The sequence below is a fragment of the Canis lupus genome, chromosome 10, assembly GCF_048164855.1.
Source record: "Canis lupus baileyi chromosome 10, mCanLup2.hap1, whole genome shotgun sequence".
Taxonomy (NCBI): domain Eukaryota; kingdom Metazoa; phylum Chordata; class Mammalia; order Carnivora; family Canidae; genus Canis; species Canis lupus.
In genome coordinates, this window is record NC_132847.1 from 38053603 (window position 1) to 38073711 (window position 20109).

Sequence of the window (20109 nt, forward strand, 5' to 3'; positions counted from 1 at the left end):
CAAAAGAGGCAGTTGGGGACTGGGTCTGACACTACCTGTGAAATCTGGTCAAATCATCTGCCTTTTCTTCACCTATAAATTAAATAGCCTGGCCACATGCCTAGTTGTCTAAATGGAGGTTAAGATAAATGAAATATGCTCTACAAACATAAGGTGACATTGCCGTGACATAATATTGTTTTCCTACTTCTTCTGTCCTCCCATTCATTCAATATGCATGCACTTGAGCACCTACTCAGCATCTTACAGACACGTGCCAGACACTCTACTGTGTGGTAGAGACACCAACATGGATAAGACATGGTCACCCAGCAATTGCACTGCTGGGGATTTACCCCAAAGATACAGATGCAGTGAAACGCCGGGACACCTGCACCCCGATGTTTACAGCAGCAATGTCCACAATAGCCAAACTGTGGAAGAAGCCTCGGTGTCCATCAAAAGATGAATGGATAAAGAAGATGTCGTTTATGTATACCATGGAATATTACTCAGCCATTAGAAACGACAAATACCCACCATTTGCTTCAACGTGGATGGAACTGGAGGTATTATGCTGAGTGAAATAAGTCAATCGGAGAAGGACAAACATTATATGGTCTCATTCATTTGGGGAATATAAAAAAATAGTGAAAGGGAATAAAGGGGAAAGGAGAAAAAATAAGTGGGAAATATCAGAAAGGGAGACAGAACATGAAAGACTCCTAACTCTGGGAAACAAACTAGGGGTGGTGGAAGGGGAGGTGAGTGGGGGGTGGGGGTGACTGGGTAGCAGGCACTGAGGTGGGCACTTGATGGGATGAGCACTGGGTGTTATTCTGTACGTTGACAAATTGAACACCAATAAAAAATAAATTTATTAAAATAAAAAAAATAGTGGTGGGAAACACACACACACACACACACACACACACACACACACACTAAAGACATGGTCACAAATCAAGGCACCATGAAGCCTAAATAAATTAAGAAAGAATAACTAAGAAAGCAATTGTAACATAGTATGGTAGGAACAGATGGTGTGGTAGAAAAGGAAGAGAGGGATACACCGAGTCCTATGGGCAAGAAACACAGACCAGGTGGACAGGTGTTGAGAGAACTTTTACAGAAAGAAGAAATACCTGAACCGAGTCTTGATCAATATGTACACGGCTATGCCGTCCTGCAACTGGGTCATACACTTGCCTGTGCAAATCTTACATCTGACTAATAATTATAATTCAGTGACTTTTTCTGTAAGCATTATCAACATGAAATCTGTGCATTGGAATGTTTCTCTTATACCAGTGAAATATTATGTCAAATGCTACAGATACCTACCTTGTTCTGAATCTAAGGAATTCTTTATAAATCAGGGAGGCGCCTTAGAAATCATAGAAACTATCCCATACTAGACCTCTAACTTCTTTTACATTGAGCAATCCATAGTATCTTAACTTACAGTCTGAAACTGTCCTGTCACCAAAAACAAAAGTGTGCTTAATATTTGACTAGCATCATGAATTTATATCAAAGACTAATTTGGAGACATGAAAATTGATATTGCCAGCCAATTTTCTCATCAGGACAAAATTTACTACTTCTTTTGTTTTTTAAGATTTTATTTATTCATGAGAGACACAGAGAGAGAGAGAGAGAGGCAGAGACATAGGCAAAGGGAGAAGCAGGCTCCATGCAAGGAGCCCGACGCAGGACCTGATCCTGGGTCTCCAGGCCGAAGGCGGCGCTAAACTGCTGAGCCACCTGGGCTGCCCCCAAATTTACTACTTCTTAAACTAAACTATTAAACATCATAAAACTGGGCAAATCAAATGAAAATCATTTATAATATAATCATATTTGCATTCCTAAGCACAGTGACCAAAGACAGTCTATCTCTACTTTGCTATTTTGTGTCCTCTAAACTTCTTTTTAAAAGTCAAAGGTGAAAAAAAAAATAAAAATAATAAATAAATAAATAAATAAATAAATAAATAAATAAATGTCAAAGGTGGATATTCCCAAATTTTCTTTCATTTATAATTAAGCATTTGATTATAAAAAATAACACGCCTAAAAAAAATCTGTAAATATATACTTCCTACCAGTTTAACTCTTCCTAGAAAGTCATCACCAATTAAAAAGACACAAACTGGGGGATCCCTGGGTGGCGCAGCGGTTTGGCGCCTGCCTTTGGCCCAGGGCGCGATCCTGGAGACCCGGGATCAAATCCCACGTCAGGCTCCCAGTGCATGGAGCCTGCTTCTCCCTCTGCCTGTGTCTCTGTCTCTCTCTCTCTCTCTCTCTGTGACTATCATAAATAAAAAAAAAAAAAAGACACAAACTACCAAAATTAATTTTTTTGCCATTTTTACAATGAGGACTTCCAGGATAAGAAATAATGAAACTATTTAATTAACATTTTATTTGAAAATTTATCAGTTTGTTAGTTTTCTTTATGAGGATTCTATGATTATTTGTATTTATAAAACAGCAGTAATTTTATATAATTACTTCATTAATAATTTCTTTGATGTTATTTCTTGCATAAAACCTAAATTTCTGTTTCAATAAATAGGAAGTCATGTGACTTTTAGTATATTTCTCCCCATAAAATTCATTCTTTTTTCTATGAAGTTCTACCTTCTAACATATTTTCCTCCAGAGCTATGTTTTGCCAGAGGGCTTTTCTATCTCTCTGTTTTTGGTCTCATCTTTAATTCTCTGTTTTCTTTACTCTGGTAATTTTGGCATTCCCTTGATCGACAGAGATCATCGACAGAGATCATCTCCCTTACAAATGTTCTCTCCTATAACTCTATATAGATATTTTGGTCTTCTCCACAGCATGAATACTGCAATAAAATAGACAGGTGGTATTAAAGATATTTAATATACTCATAAGAAGAAACAAACAACAGCTTAAAAACACAGGCATAAAAAGGTTACTGACCAATACTCTCGATTATCTGAATACTACAGCGCAACTGACAACACAGTAAACAGTATCTGAGCTATCTTGACAATTAAGCAAAAATGCCTTTCAAGAAACCATAAGTCAGCTTTCAATGCTAAGACTTGTTGGGTGATTCTGTAGCCAAACACTTCAACACATATGCCGCTGACCTGTTTTCTCAGTTTAAAAGTGGCATCTAAACAGCAAGTTTGTTTTGCTACTGGTATAAAGCATAATCTACACTAATCTAATCAAAACAAGATCCACACATTTTTGAAGTGATATATCCTTTTAAAAAAATTCTGATGTTCTGAGGAAGTGCTATCTATTCCATTTTAATGTAATCAGTATTATTCAACATGGACACTTTACTTGACATTTTTTTCTTTGATAATTTTTTCTGCTTGAGTTTATAGTGTTTTAAAATTCACACACAAATTCAAATATTTATGAACAAGTATTAGGGTAGTATTTTACTCTGAAAAATGTTTAAACCAACAATGAACATTATAGGTTTCCTATTTCCATTAAAGAGGTAAATACGAATTTCAGAGAGAAATACATTTCACTCACACACAGATACACACACATTGTTATGAAAGTACTGTCACTAGTTGGTTGTTTATCCAAGAATGGTAATGGGATATGATGACCTACCTTCTGTAGCCAAGCCCTCTTTGTAATAACAACATTCATTTATTTAACAGTTAACCAACATTTGGAGCTCTGTCTATGTTTATTCAAGAGGCTTTTCCCTTTGCAAATCTAACCGGCCCATACAAGAATAGAATCTATAATCAGGCTCTTGCTAATCCCATGCCCTACTCAACTGAGATAGGCAGTGCAAACAATTGAAGTATTGTTACTGGACAAGATAATCGACAATGTGGTTAATTGAAAATTAATAGTAGGACTCTCCACTTAGTGCCAAACGTAGACATTTGAAGTAGTCACTTCAACAGCCCAAGAAAGTGTCGATTCTCAATTATTGAAAAGTAAGGTTCATCTGAACAAATAGTACTTTCCACTTCCTATTGACTTAAATTGAATGAGAGAATTACTCTTTTGATAACATTTTCTCCAGCATATATCACTTAGATACAATTAAACAAAAAATGTTTTAAAACCAAAACATTTACCAGAATCTTAATATGGAAGTAAAGAAAGGTGCACTTCAAGTTTATATAGAGACAAAGCCATACAGTATATTCCTTGAGAACCTACAATGGGCCAAACATGATACTTGACACTGGAGTCACAAAGATGGACACAACTTGGTTTTTGTACCAAATGAGAGTGTCTTTCAGCTAAACTTGCCGATTCTCCACTCTTTGCCACAGAAAAACACTACCTATTCAAGAACTTGACTAAAATTTTAATTTAGTGTAAATGCTTTCTTGGTTTGCCTGTCCTCTGTTACTCTGTAGCACAAAGATCAGTATTTATCACATTTATACACTCATCAAGCAATTATCAGGTACCATCCTAAGTGCCAGGAGTGACAGTTGATGCTGAGACTCTAGAGATGAAAAGATAAAAATATATTCTTTGGGAAAATCACAGTGCAACTATAACAAGTTAATCTACCTAAACCTACTGCATAAAGCAGAGCTCCTTGGAAACAACAGCTTAGGCATCTTTACATCACTAGTCCTTGGCGTACTATAGGAGCAAACGGTGTTAATTCAGTACTAGATGGAAAAACCTTTCGATGGGAAATCAGAAGACTATGTTTTGACAACAATATGTCTCTGTGACACTCTGGGCCTTATTTTGTGTCAAACAATGAGGTGGCTATCTGCCCCATGTGATCTCAGAGTCTACTGGTATATGAGTGAATATTCTGATTTCAAGTGAGATAGGTAAACATATTTAACAACCTCAGGATATGCTTTAAACAATTTTTAAACTCATCTAAGCTATGATTAGTTCAATGACTAGGCCTATGCTGAAATCACATCTTGAAACATTATTGTAACCATTATTGTGGAATTTACTTTCTGATTTTGATGTATTGAGTTGTTTTCTCCTCTCCCCTTACTCCTAGATGTATAATTTGGGTCGGCTGTATTCTTTCAAATGAAGAATTGGCATGGTGGTTGCTGTTACTTAGGATAAGTGTATAATCTCTTTGACTTTCTTTTGTTGGGCAAACTGCCCAGTGAGTATCAATTTTTTTTAGAGCTACAAATATAGTTTTAATAGATTCACAGATTTCAAATTATTAGAATTCAGAGCACGTCTCTCCAAGGGTGAGCAGATAATTCACAACAATCCATGTAGATGCAAAGGAGATGACAATGGATCAATCTGTATGTAAGTTGACATAGCGGTTTACTGCTCCTCCTATCTCTACAGCCCACTCTTACCTCCCAGCACACACGCTTTTCATATGAAGAAAAATGTCTCAGTCTATGGGAGTTCAAATTAGTCATAATATCCACTTTAGGGACTGAGGAAGACTTACTGTAAATCAGCCACTCAGAAACCACATTTGACATATTTTGGTTAGAATGTAACTATAAGTTGCATAATATGGTATCTATTGATTAGAGCTTGGGATTATAATGGAAAGCAATTGCCATACATTGAAAATGACCAACCACAAGATAGAAAACTGTTCCTGAAGAGCCCACAAAGGGAATCATTTTCCTTATAATCTGAAACTCCTTATCCTCTAGATGGTATATTCTATCACTCCCTTAAGGCTGTATTTTGCCCTAAAGGTGCTAAGATATCTTAACCTCAAATCACCTAACTATTGAACTCCCTGAGACCAAGAGAAAGTTCAGCAGTGTAAACTGAATTCATTACTGACATAGCAATGTCCATTCTAAATTGGAGCAAAAAAAGCAAATCAGAATAACATCTCACTGGATAACAACTCCCAAATGGTTGAGGATGTTATAATAGTTATAAATTCATATTAGAATCTGCCTGGGTTTTTTTCTGTCCCTTTTACCTTCATAAAATACAATCATTTATTGAGGGAATCATTGTATGTCAGATACCATGCAATACACTTCATTTGCCAAGTGTCCCTTCCATCTACCTGTACAAATAGAGAACATTTGTCTTCTCTACCACCCTTAAAGAATCATTCCTATAAGTAGTATGTATTTCTTTAAACAGGGAGGAAAGAAATCATATACCACAGAGAAAGAACTAAAATCAGTTCAATCATGGGCAGCTGGGTAGCTCAGCGGTTTAGTGCCTCCTTCAACCCAGGGAGTGATCCTGGAGACCCAGTATCGAGTCCCACGTCAGGCTCCCTGCATGGAGCCTGCTTCTCCCTCTGCCTGTGTCTCTGCCTCTCTCTCTCTCTCTCTCTCTGTGTGTGTGTGTGTGTCTCACGAATAAATAAATAAAATCTTTTAAAAATAAAATAAAATCAGTTCATCCACTTATAAGAAGCAAAAGGCGCTACAGACTGGATGGTAGGAAACTTTGATGTTTCATACCCTCTGCATGAGTCATAATAGTTAACCTTATAATTTTTGGACCATGACTCCAATAAAAATACAAAACTACAATAAAAAAGAACACATATAATAAATAATTGTGTAACTCAACTGCTTTTGTTAAAAGTTGATTTCTGAAACAGATTCTTCTGTCATGTAAGTGCTGAAGACGTGCATAATGTTTCAATCTTACTGAGGACTACTTTTTAGTTTTTCCTTACACTCTTCCCTAAATCTTCATTAATCTATCAGATGTCATGGTTTAATAGAAGCATGAACTACATACCTATTGGGTTCCTGGGTCCTTTGGAAAAATGTAGTGAGGATTTGGGCCTTCATTTTTGAAGATCTGAAGGGGCTGAAATAACCCTGTGACAAAATTCTTCTAAATAACCGTTTTTTAGAAGAATATTAACAGTAGCAAAAACAGTTAACAACTTTCCCCCATTCCAAAATCAAGACATGGAATATAATTGAGATAATGCTTCTAAATGTTTTGTGCTTCAATGTGAATAAAGCAGTGGACCTGTGTCCATGAAAAGGAAATGCATTACACATTCCAGATACTTTGGTCTGACCAATTTTCCAAGTATTTCCAAGAATTTCCAATATAAAATTATTAAGAAAAATGCCAAAGTCCTTTCAAATAACAAAGTTAAGGTACAGGCACATCTGACTGAACTCATGCAGGAAGCACACTTCAACAAATGAGGGATTCAGGAGAGCAAATACGCCAAAGCATCCAAGGCTTTCTTTCAGATCCATAGGAAAAACAACATTTCAGTCCCTATGGTGGGCTCCATCTCCATCCTGTCTCACCTCTTAATCCAGCCACAATACCTAACTTTCCCCCTTTATAGCTAAGTAACATCTGACTGAGTTTGCCTCATGTGCATCCTGCTTCCTAACAACGTGGAAGAAGATGTATATGCATAAATTAGAAGTGTGGGGAGTTAATGCTCAAAGGACAACAAGGATCAACTAAGAATGAGTCAATGGGTAAACATTTCCCTTTTATTTTGTGGGGAGATGTATTTCATAAGGGGTCTCCAAAGGCCCCAGTGAGAAGGAGTACCCATTAGGAGTAGTACTGATCACTTTAATAATTCATCTTTGTATTGGTTTCCCATGGTCCTTCATTCTTACTCTGGAATCTACTTTTAAAAAGTACCTTCCTGTAAGTCAGTGTCTCGTGATCTGTTTGCAGGAGGACCTAGGTTAAGTCAGCTCTTCAAAATATTCTAAAATGTATAAATGAAATAATATCTGAATGTACCAAAATACAGGAAGAGATAAGACAATGACATAATTCACAGCAAAAAAGAAAAGATAAATGATGAAAGGAGAGAAACCAGAAAAGCACTTAGAAGACCTAGAAGGCTAAATCTTCCCATTTAGAAGAAGAGGCAGCCCATGGAAGAGCCATACTCAGAAAAACTCCAAAGGGGACAACTTATAGCCCTTTACTTTTACTACTAGAGCTTCTATTTGACAGAAAGCCAGACTATACCCCAGAGCTCCTTATATGCTCTGGTCATATGTATCACTCTCAGTTAGAACATATAGCTTCATATTGTTTTCTCAAATCTTTGAAACCTACTTCCTTATAAGATCTGAGAAGCAGGCTCTCTCATAAGTGAGCAGAGAAAAGCAGTAAACTCACTGTTAGTCACCTCTTCAACCCAGAAAGCTTCCTGTCCCACCATATGCTTGGCTCCAGTCAGAGATCCCCTGATTTCAATACTAGTTTGACAAGTAGTGTCCTGCAAGGCTCCCAGGAAACAGACCCAAACTCCATCAAATACGTCTGCATAGTACAACAGTGACTGAAAATCCAAGTTGCATAATCCAGAACAGAGCCAAGTGTAACAGTGAAAAAGTATCCTTACATGTATCGTGAGGTTGTCTTGCGCCACAGTTTCTCTCATTAAGGACATTCTGAACAAATCATTCATAGATGATTGGTCTGAAATCTTTTAGTGGTTACTGATTCACAAAACCACAGAAATAATACATATTCTGCTAACAGCCAGGGATGTTGCTATGGCATCACAGATAATCGCCTTTGAAACAGAGGTATCTGTGGCACTCATGTGAAGACCAGAAAAAAATTTTTAAAATAATGTATCTAAATATCTGATTTGTCAATTTGGAAATGTTTAACATCAACACAGAGAAAAAAGGAAAACAAAATCCTGATTGTTTAGGACAAAATAAAATCATAATTAAGACTTCATTATATACATTCATAACTGCCCTGTATATAATCCTAAAAGGACAATGTTCTAATAAATCCATTCTCTAGATGAGATTAGGGAGTAACAACAATTATCAGTCATCAGGCTCCATTCATAAAAGTAAATCAAGAGGGAATTACCTATAACATTTGTTTTTCTACAAGTCCTTGAATTATTAGACACTACTACCAAATTCAGGTGAAAGAATAGAAGAATGCCATGAAGTAGTTAAGCAATCTAAGAGCAAAACCAATAAAATACTCGCCTTTGATTCAGTTTCCCAAAAGCAAAATTTTCATCTGGGGACATAAAGAAAACAACCTCATGGGGTAAGGGAGATGGGGATGAGGAAAGCAGGCAGGAAAAAAAAGGGCAAAAAACACCAGCAAAAGGCAGCCCAGGTGGCTCAGCGGTTTAGCGCTGCCTTCAGCCCAGGGCGTGATCCTGGAGACCCAGGATCAAGTCCCATGTCAGGCTACCTGCATGGATCCTGCTTCTCCCTCTGCCTGTGTCTTTGTGCCTCCACCCCCCTCCCCCAACCCCCCACCCCCACTATCTGCCTCTCATGAATAAATAAATAAAATCTTAAAAAAAAAATACCAGCAAAAGTCCTGAATCAAGTACTAGCTACTGACACTAACAATTTTCTTTTGCACTAGGATTCTGTTTATTTTTTTTAAGTGTTTCTGTTTTCTGCTCCCTAGCTAACAGGAGTGCTTTCTCTTTCACATGGAAGATAATGAATGTCCTTGCATGTGTTAGACATGGACTTATATGACTAGGAGTTATAAGCAAAATTCCTTTGCACATCAAAGAAAAAAAAACTTTGTTTATTCAAGAAATTCCTAATGGCTTCATTTATAAGTAAAACTTTCTCTTTATTTGAGACCCAGTGGCACAGCAGCATATAGCTAGAAGATAGCAGGTAACTCTCATAATGAACTCTGCACAGTTTTGAGAAAATAATATCTGAAGGCAGTTTTTTCTTCTGGGGTCAGTAGATGAGTGGTTCAAAAAGAATAAAGTGAACAGCACACAACTGGCGGAGGAGAGGAGGAACATTCTTGCTAATTAAAATTTCCAGTTCTTATGGCCCTCTATATACACAAATCCCAGTCAAGAAAGGCTTGCAGGATCAGGCCTGTACCAAGAAAAAGTATACCATCATCACATTAATTGTATTATTACTTCATAATGCTAACCAGCCAGGTTTATATAGAAGAGATTAAATAACAAGATAATCTTATAAACAATGCTCATTTCATCAGTGTACCAAATAAGTTTGATTTATATCAGTAACTGTTCTTTTAATTAATTTATGCATCCACATGCTTTAATTTACAGACACCTACACTGGGATAGGGATAGCTATTTTTTTTAACATTTTGAACTTTAAGATGGGTTTATGTTTAGACTTCCCAATGTTCACACTTCAAAAATGAAGTGACTGTTAAAATACCCTGCATTAAAATTGAAGCTTGCAAAAAGAAAACATTTTATCAAACTCCATGCCTATCTCTCCCTGCCAACATTTATGTGTTTAATTTTAATTAGTCTGGCTTTACTCAAATTTAAAACGAGATCTATTCCAAAGTTATAACTTACCTCTTTTTACCAATATTCCCTTCAAAAGACTTTTGGATATATAACTTCATCTTGTTATAGTATCAATCTTAAGCTCCTATATTTGTTTTCATGAAGTTTCTTGTGATTTAGAGGGAGAAAAAAGGCTAGTTCAAAAAAATCATTCCTACTAACATCAGGGACTTGGATAAATTTTTAAAAGTCAACTTCAGGATGCAGGTTTAGAATAGTAAGTACTACCACTCAACAGTTAGAAATAAGAGAATTTTAGAAAGGGAGGAAAATTCAACCAGAATGATAAAAATAGTTTGTATGAGTCCAAACCCACTTACAATAAGCTATCAGTGACATCATGGTAATGCTAGAACTCTTTGAAAACCCTTAAGAATAATAATGTAAAAGGATTATCTTGGTGTCAGGATTATTCCAGTTTAGTCATTTTACAACATCCATGGATACTTTCAGTATGGGGATGAGGATGTCTATTTACTTATTTAATTGGACAAGCAAAAAGGTTTTTACTTGTCTTTGATATAAAACTTTTATTTATGTATTGGATCAATGTTTATTTGTAGGATGTTAATATAATAACAGATGACAGCTACATTATTTGTTTTTGATTATACACTTCTAGAGCAGAGATGCTGTCTATTCAGCTCACTTTTAATAGAACACAAACACAGTACCATACTCAAAAAAGTATTTAAAGATGTTTTTTATAAAAATTATAAATTCGGGATGCCTGGGTGGATCAGTGGTTGAGCATCTCCCTTTGGCTCAGGGAATGATCTCAGTTTCCTGGGATCAGGTCCCATGTTGGGATCCCTGCAGGGAGCCTGCTTCTCCCTCTGCCTGTGTCTCTGCCTCTCTCTATGTGTCTCTCCTGAATAAATGAATAAAATCTTAAAAAAAAAAAATTCAAGGGAATTTGGTCTGCCTCTGTGCTCCATGAAACTCCACTGGCAAGTATCGAACATTAAAAAGTAACACATTCTTGAGTAATTCCAATCTTCAGTATATGTGCTGCCGAAGCAAGCACAAGTAATTCCATTCTTCAGATGTCTGTCCTGGCACTTCTCTTCTTGAAACAGGGATTATTTAGATGGAACTATTTCCACCTCTTAATGTTCAAGAGCTAGCTTTTGTCAAACACCTAACTTCTACCCTAACCTCATGCAAGAAAATAAAAGAAAAAAAGCCAGACCCAAACATCTCATTTCTTAGCATCACGTTAGCAGACTTCCTGCATCAGGCAGAAGGATCTGCTGCTTTCATGAGGGAATCTGCTAACATCATTACTGTGGTGCCTAAAAATGTAGCCTCCTGGCATTCTTAATCCTCACTCAGATGATCTAGAACAAGGGACACAATCAGTCAAATAATTTTGTGGTAAGAAAAGAACTATATAATGCTTACAAACTCTTAAGGAAATAAAAACCAGTAAACAATATCTTCAAGGCTCCAATGTATCGAGAAAGGAGAATGTTTTGCTAACGATGTAATTTGGGTTTAGTTTTTCTTAAACTTCTCGGCCTTGGTTTCCAAATGTGTAAAATGAAGACATTAAATTATATAAATAATTCAGATAATTCCAAGGTTTGAATTATGAAATCATATGAAAAATATACTGAGTCCTAAAGAATCTCACGCACAGATTCAGATTCCATTATCTACCTTAACAGAAGGTTTTTCCTTTCTTTTGCAGGTGGAAGAATAGTAGACTATGTGTTTTCAACAAAAATCCTCATTTATGTAGTGTTACTCATTATGACTAATTCAAAATATTCAAACAATATCACTAGCTATTTGTAATGATATACATTTCATGTATATACAAAGTCCATATATATGCACACATTCTGACACAAACATAAAATTCTATTCAAGCCAAGAATTAAAATACTTCCTATTTTTCTATCATTTTCCCACCTTCTACAAGGCACCTACAGAGCTGTTAAGACATAAGAACTTACATAAAATAAAAACAAGCATCTTACTCAATGTTTCTTATATTCATACTGACAGTTCCCAACATGAACTTATGTTAAGCTGGTTATCTAAAATCTAGATAACATTCTCTCATCCAGTGGTTTTGAGAGAGAATAGAGAATGTAGGTATGTTCTCAGGCCCATCAATCAAGATACATAGAACTCAAGATACACAATCTATGAATTTAATGACACTTAAGCAGAGAGTAATAGTAAAACGGCAGTAGAAAAATTTTTAAAAAGGTCCTGAAAATATGTAGGGTCATCCAGTCCACACTCTGCCAAAATTAAAAAAAGGAAGGATGGAATTTAAGCTCATGAAACTGTTTTTTATCTATTAAGTATTTACTAAGACTCCTGCAAAAGAAAACAAGCAACTACTAAGTATACTATCATTTGCTTTGTTGGAAAATTATTTGTTTTGAGAAACACATAAATGCACTACAGAATGCAGTGATTTCTTCCATGTAAAGAAAGAAAAGCACAGGTATTTTGTTCAAAACTCCCTATGTTCAAAACAAACAAACAAACAAAAAACCACAAAGAACTCCCTGTGTTCACCTTGGATTCCTTATTATAGAAAAATATTATAAAACTTTATTTAAAAGTGAGTATTTTAAAGTATCTTTAAATGGTTGAGGTATGTGAAATTTTCAGGAAAAAAAATTCTTCCTAATTTTTATCTTAGCCACCAGAAGCTAGTAAAATACATTTATATCATAACAATAATACATTCACTACTTGCTCTGTGCTAGACACTGTGTCTCATGCACACACACAACCCTTCAATCCTTCCCACAATGCCAAGAACATAGGCCTGAAGAACTCAAATCTTCCTGTTATTTTTCATCAGTAAAATGAAATCCAAAGATCAAAACACAGAGAAGCAATCTCCTAACTACTGGTTGCTCTATTAGATGTCAAGAAACTCTATTTGATTTGAATGCTGTCCTCACGTCAGGGTAAGAAGGAAAATGGTAAGTGGGAGCCACAGATTTCTGGCTTTCATCAATTCCACTCAAAAGTCCAGGGAAAGGGATGATTTACTGAGTATTCTGCATTCCCTTTTCATAAAAAAAAATTAATCAAGGTCCATTCACATTCCTTAAAAAAATCTACCAATGTTCATACAAATTTATGTAAAAATGCAACCTAAAAATTTTAATCTTACAATTTAAGTAGCTGTAGATATTAATCTTTTAACTACTGGCAGAAAAACTAGGGCTATAAATGAAAACAGAACTGTAGTCCACTTTTATGAAAGAAATAGGTTGTGAAGAGAAATATAAAAGAACAAAAATTAAAAGGATGATAGAAAGGAAAGAGAAAATGGAGAAGAAAAAAGAAGGAGGTACACAAGAAGGAAAAGAGAAAGGTAGTAAGGTAAAGAGGGGAATGATAGAACAAAGGAGGGTAAGACGTTTGTAGTAAAATGACTCTTGTCCAAGGCTTGCTGGAACTCTGGACCATCGCCTCTATGTGACAGAGGGATTACCTCTCTGGTGGTTTTTAAAAATGCTTTCTGTATCTACACAGTCTCGTTTTATTTTTCAAAATCCTGTGTTTATTTTTAAATAAAAATTCAAGTTTGAAAACTCTGCAAACTCTGCAAACAAAGGAATGACTTTTATTTTAGAAATGTACTTTGGAACGTACAAACCATTGCTCAGCTTAGTGCTCAAACCTCAGAGATGGCCCAACATTCCAAACCTGACAGTCTTTCCTTTGTAAAGAAATTAAGGCCGTCTCTTTCCACAGTACTTGGAAATTACATTTGAAATTAGTGTTCGTGATTGTGCAAAGCCTTGAAAATATGTCCATTTGCTTGAGAAATAATCTATCGCGAAAGATAGTTGTCCTTATTCTCAAGAAAACAATGTAGATGTGCCCAAAGAGCCAGAAGCTCTCAAACGAACATCCCAAGTTGGTTATCAGAAAAATACTGTCCTGCCAAGAGTATGTATATAGAGCAATTGCACTGAATATTGTACCCAAAGCCAGATCTATCTATAGAAAGGTGAGCTATGCATCAATCCAGTTTGGCTTAGCAGGCTAAGAATCCACCTACCCAAACCACCGTGACCTGATGGCTTGCCTTTTTCTTCCCATTCACCTACCCACCCTGAATTTCAATAAACTATTGGTCCTTACTCTATCCCTCAATAAGAATGCTTTTATATAAAAATTCATTAAATAACATACCACTTTTAATATACTGATCCTACAAACTGTTACTCTGTGAAGTGGTTCAACAAGATGTCATCACTACATAGCAACTTGTTTCATTTACAGTATCTGTTTCACTTCTACTCATGAGCTAATATAATTCAATTTTTTTTAACTGCACACAGGCTGCTAGACACATGTGCATGGCAAATGGAATCTGAACTTAGCTTAACAGCCTCATTTATTCCTGATGGTTTAAATTATTTCATCACAATTAATGACACCCCCTCAGCTTCCTGTGCAGCGCTGCCAGATGTTCAGAGACCACAAAGCCACTCTCTTCTTTGACGGCTGGTGACAAGTCGTCCTCTGAAGGACGTTCCCTAGGTACACAGGCCGGATGACACCTCCATTGCTTAGCACCTCTCTGCCTCCCAGAGTAACCATGTTGAGGAAAAAGCAGGAAGGCATGAGAAACCAGCAAATGCATTAGCAAAGGCAAATTATGTGAAGTGATCTACACTCGGAGGAACTTGGCTCCTGCCACAGGAGTTCCTAACCTTGTTGTTTAATGAAAGAGCTCTTCATCCACCTTCCCAACCCCTGGCATCCACTGAGTACCTAACATGGCATCAGTCCCCAGGGAATGTCAAAGGACAATAAAAATATAAACTTTTCCACATGGATCCTGTTTGGTTTGTTATTTAAACTTATCACCCTCACCATAATCATCATGTTGTTTTTGAGAGCGAACACTCTGAATGGATTATCATTATAGCTTCAGCTATAATTTTCTTCTATCCTATTCAACAGATAAATCCACTTGAAACATACAACGTTTTGGGAACTTGTGGTTAACAGTTTCGCTTCTTAAAAGTTTATGGAGGTATATAATATGATGGATATGCAAAAAAGTTACATACATTTCACATATACATTTTGATGACTTTGATTTACCTACTTTTCTTAGGCTTTATTCATTTCAGGGGCTGCTGGCTTTTTTTATCCTTGTTAGGTTTTATTTGTTGTTTCGTTATATTTTTTAAAAAATATACTGAAAAATAGACTTCACACTTTCTTATTTTGATTCTGATAATAGGCAAAGCCATTTACTTCTTTTCTTAACAAAACCAAAATTTTTCTTCAGTATGAAATTTAGAAATAGTAATTATCTTATGTTTATCATTTTACATATACAAAAAAATATAAATTCATATAACCACAGGTAGCTAAGAGTAGCTAACAGGGTAGCAGAAACAGTAAACATACTAGCACTGATACATTAAGAATCCAACACTACAGCTCCAATTTGGAAAGCATTTCCATCAACTAGAGAACATGTGGCAGACATTTTATGGATTATTTTTTAAATGTTAAAAAAAAAGCTGATCTTATTCAGGGAATAAGGGGCCTCTTTCTTTGCCAAAAAGTGTAATAGGAAAACTGAAAGGCCACCTGTGTCAGCCCACCCTATAGTATGAACATAAGCTATAAGAGCATTTTGGAAAATATCTTCAAACTAAGATGAGAAAAAAAAATCAGTATCAATACAGATTCCAAGCAGATGCAAAAGGCTTCTGTGCATGTTAGTGATTATGTGTGTGGCCTACACAGACTAATTTTCAGATGCCTCCAAACTCAGTGTACTTTCTCTTTTATAAACTATTTGGGATTAAAACTAGAAGCTCATCCATATCAACTTTGACAATGGACACAAATACAGGGTAAGCTAATCAAGCCAAACAAGTTGAATTTCCCCCCTCATAGAAGGCTCTTTTAATATTAAATGCCTACTGAATTTTACAAACATGCTACACTTAATATTTTGACAGTTGTTTATTAAAATTGCTTTCCTAGGAAGTTCTATGAAACCAACAGTCTATATCAGAATCGAGGAGATCAGAGGAGTCGAGATGATGGCATACTTGCAGCAAGCAGACAACAATAGGAAACTCTCAGCACTCCTAGAGTTGCATCAAATTTTCCATGGACCGAAACTAAAATGAAATAGTTCAATTACTAGGAGGTAGATAAGTAAAATAAACAACTAATTTCATACAGTGAAGTTGGGAGACAGTCATATGGACCTCATTCTGTTGTCTCCAAACACTGTATTGGAGGGAAAAAGGAGCTGAATAAACTTTAAACTCTCATGTAGGGATGTATTGCTTGTGTGTCCCTGGCAGATGTGGAAAGGAGATGAAATGGGCAAGGGAGAATCAAATATCCCATCGCTGCAGGTTTGCTGAGGCAAAGAGCACTGCAAAGATCTCACATCTGGCAATCATTTGTCAATAGCTGGAAAGAGAACGGCAGGAAACTTTCTGGCTCTTGGAGAAGATGAAAAGACAAAAACCATGTGTCACACACACACACACACACACACACACACACATATTCTGCAATGGTACAATGACTACTACACTTATTCTCCACCCCTCTACTACCCCCCTACATTTAATGATCTTCAGATATACTCAACTCCGTGGTCAAAAACATGCAGTCACTTGACTTGTTAAAGCTGCAGTGTATGTACATTTTTCAAATAAACCCCAGGGCTGATGTTAGAAAATCAAAATCAGTGAAGCATAGACCGCCTGGTACTTTGGGCAGGAATCCTTGTGGTTTAGTCAATAAACAGAATCTGAATGAAAGACACCACAGTAACTAGACAGTAACGTTTTGAACAGTTCTTAACCTGAAAGGGGGTTGGGGAAGGCGGGTGCACTAGTGACCATGGAGGTAAGGCTACCAGTGTACTTGGATGGCTCACTCTACCTGCAACATGACTGTGTTTAGCACAAGGTCATCTGCTGTTTTTTTTCTCTCTCTCTCTTTCTCTCTCTCTCTCACACATACACACATACACACACACACACACACACACACACACAGAGTGAACTTGTACTTGAGGAATGTTGTGAATGAATTTGGAAACAGTTTGTTGTTGTTTTCTAAATAATTATACCTGTTTAATAGGGTGGGAAGGAGAAACTTCAAATTCTATTTATCCCATACTGGTGATAATAATATAGAAATGTGCTGGCTTCATTATGAGTTCATAAAAATGACCAGCTTTGCCCTAGCAGATTTATTATGCAATTAAAAAGTTTTCAAGACAACCCACACAAAATTAATTAACTTTTCTAAAATCACGGGAATTTAAATCTGGTCATGGTGATCGATAGACTTCAATAAGCAGCTTTCATTCACCCTTATGCTGCATTTAACTAGCAGCAGCCGCCAAGCTCATCCCCGTGATTCCGTAAGTGAATGCTGCAGGTTGTTTAATAACCTGGCAAATTCACAGTAGCTTGTCAAATTATTACAGGAACAGTGTCATCACTAAACAAGCCTGATCACGGTTAATTACAATGCAGACTAGAGAGCAGCCACAATTGTTCATTAATTACAGGAAGCACCTCATTTAAATTTTATGGAAATTTACACTTGCACCCCAGTAAGTCTGGGAAAAAAGTGATCCTTCACGCATTCACAGAAGAAAGGAGTCTGTGGTTTATGAAACACCACAGTAAATTGTGTCTATCTGGTACTGAAATATTGGTTCATTATTTACTCTAATTTTTAAGCACTTTAGTGATGAAAAATATCAAGTCAACCCCACTTCTTGAATTCCCAACCAAGAAAGGAACTGTGTTGGGTTAGTTGTAACAACTTAATACAGGAGAAGGCACAGTTAGACTCAAAAAATAACTTTTCTCTGACTGAAAGTATAATATTTAACAGCAATTAAGGGAAGTCTAAACTAGAATAACCACTTCCTAAAAAATAATTATATAACAGCACAATGTTTTGCTAATATACATCAGTCAACCTTCCAAGCTAAAGAAAGTACACAGTTTCATATTCACTTCAAAAACCACTGAGGAAAATCAACAAAATTAGACAGTGAATCAAAGTCTTGATTTCCAGCTACTTCTCTAAATCAAGCATATAACACAAAAATCCAGCAGATACGCTTGCAAAAAGTCAAGTCAGACACAGACTTCCAGGATAACAGCCATTCAAAACCAAAGATATGTTCATGAAAGAGTGTCAGGGATCTTGGGATTATTAAGTAATAAAGTTGCTAAGCCATCTGAAATTTTAGTGATAGAAAAAAAGTGAAAAGGAAAAAAATAAGAACAGAAAGGGACTCCATCAGTCATGAGAAATTATGTCAGCTAAAATAGAAAAGTAAATCAGATATGGTTGCTATGTCTAAATGAAACCCCTTCATAGGAAAGGATATAAACAAACTACTGCTCCTAAATCAAGGTATACAAGAGGTTATTCTCAGAATCAAAAGGCCAAACAGCAAATCCTCTAGTGGTTATAACATGGCCCTGGGGGACAGCCTGAAAATCAAGCAGGAAAAAGTAGATGCCTCTGGCAAATCCTATAGTGAATTCCCTGGAGTGCGGAATTAAACTAAAAACTAAAAAATGGATCATTCCTTAGGAAAAAAAAAAAAAGACCAGAATACATGCCATGGCAAGAATGAAAGGACTCTAAGCTAAAAACTATTCCTGAAATTGTTAGCTGGTGAAGAACATATTGTCAGGTTTTTTTTTTTTTTATGACTGACAAAATGTGGATATGTACCAGGTATCATTAAAATGTATGGAAGTCATATTTAGAAAGGAAGAGGAAAACGAGAAGGAAATGTTCAAATGGGTCCCAGTTAATATACCAATTCACCACATTTGACTTTTTGAACAGATTCAACCTTTCCACTGGGTCTGCCAAAATGGTGTTGCAAGAGGAGGAGTCCAATAAAATGAGACTCATTTCTCTGCCCAGGGGCTTGGTCTTCTTTGCAAAGGACTGTGCTGAATTGTCAACTCTACAAATGTTTAACTACCTACAAGCGGGGTTTCACTTAAACTAGTAAATATACATCTTCTTTCTTGCTATGTTAAAATAATATGCTCTGTTGGTCTCTTTCAGTTTTATTTCACACAGTTACATCTGCAAAACGCATCACTCTTTGCTTCATAACTCAAGGTTCACAAACAGATTATCCAACAACCACCCATGACAAGCCATTCCAGGTGATGTGTTTGAAGAACATAGCTTGTCCTACCCAAAGAGGTCAAGGATCAGACCACTCTCCATGAAAAGTCTTCCATCACTCTGCATTTATGTGTCACATACAAGCTGTTCGGTTTCTAAAACTGGGAAATACATGACCATGTCTCATATGTGTCACACCTGCTTTTCTGTTATACTGTAGCCATACACCACCCAGACAGTACCAGCTTGCGGCACAGCAGAGCTCAGGTGGTCTTCCCTAGGCCAAGAGCAGGTGTGCAGGAGATGGTAGACTCTCCAATACCATAAAAACTGAAACCTCTTCCTACCATCACTTCCACCTTCACTGCAACTGTGAAGTCAATTCTTACAACTATTCTCCTCTCACATAGGGTATCTAAGTCAGTAAAAATGCTTTAAAACTAAGCTCATGGCTCAGCGGTTTGGCGCCTGCCTTTGGAGCAGGGCGTGATCCTAGAGTCCTGGGATCGAGTTCCATGTCAGGCTCCCTGCATGGAGCCTGCTTCTCTCTCTGCCTCTCTCTCTCTCATGAATAAATAAATAAAATCTTAAAAAAAAAAAAAAAACTAAGCTCACTATGCTCATCCCGTAAGTCTGAAAATTTAGAAAATGATGCCAAATGCACGTCCTAAAAAATAATATGTGTTTACTCATCTGTGGGATGCCATTCACATTACAA

General features: G+C 36.4%; 1 protein-coding gene across 25 annotated transcripts in view; it reads right to left on the reverse strand.

Moving 5' to 3' along the window:
- The window catches only part of BNC2 (basonuclin zinc finger protein 2), a 438453-nt gene that overhangs the window by 230485 nt on the left and 187859 nt on the right, over positions 1 to 20109 (reverse strand). The window lies entirely within an intron of this gene.